The sequence below is a fragment of the Galeopterus variegatus genome, unplaced genomic scaffold (assembly GCF_000696425.1).
Source record: "Galeopterus variegatus unplaced genomic scaffold, G_variegatus-3.0.2 Scaffold11198, whole genome shotgun sequence".
NCBI classification, from domain to species: Eukaryota; Metazoa; Chordata; class Mammalia; order Dermoptera; family Cynocephalidae; genus Galeopterus; species Galeopterus variegatus.
The window spans coordinates 47,653-48,469 of NW_007737309.1; positions in this window are offsets into that span (position 1 = coordinate 47,653).

Genomic DNA, 817 nt, shown 5'->3' on the forward strand with positions numbered 1-817 from the left:
CCTACAGCACTAATTCTTATCCTCAGGTTCTTATTCGGTTCATCCTTGGAAATTTAAAATAAATACAAATATCCATTAACTATTCTAGACTAGTTGAATCAAAATCATTATGGGAGATACCTGAACATATGAACTTTTTAAAAAGTTCATGATTTTGATGCCCGACCCTGTCTGGAGCTCTCTAGTGGTGTACCTCATGGGATGTTCTTAACTGTATTCAGTTATACTACAGGGAAGTAGATTCCAGCTTAAGAGAAAAAACAACTTTAAAAATAGTTTAGAGCTACCCAGCAATGGAATGGTTTTAAAGCAGTGAGCTCTCTGTGGCTGGAAGAATAAAGGCAGAGGTTGGATTACCACTTGCTAGGAATGTTGTCAAGGGGTTTCCAAATCCAATAAGTACTTAGATCACATGATATTTAAGGTTTCTTCTAATTCTTAAGTTTCCTTAGCCAACATTTGCAACAGGTCACTTACAATGGATATACATATTGCCATGAAAACCCACAATTTTATCAGAAATATAATTACTTTGTCTCTAAAACTGATTAAAATTTAATAGTGTTAATGGAACATTGCCTTGACATCAGTTTTATTAAGGGGAATACTTTTCCCCTCCTCTTCATTACTGGATGAAGGGAAAGGAACTTCTTGCACCCTGGGAAAGAAGAGTGTGGGAACAGTCTAAATGCTCATTCATTCATTCCCACTAGAGAAGTGTCACACAATGGGTGATTTGGGGAGAAGGAAAAGAGTCCCAGCACCTGCTGGGTTTCCTAACCTTGAGAGCTAACTTGTGTCAGAATGCAAAGATGGG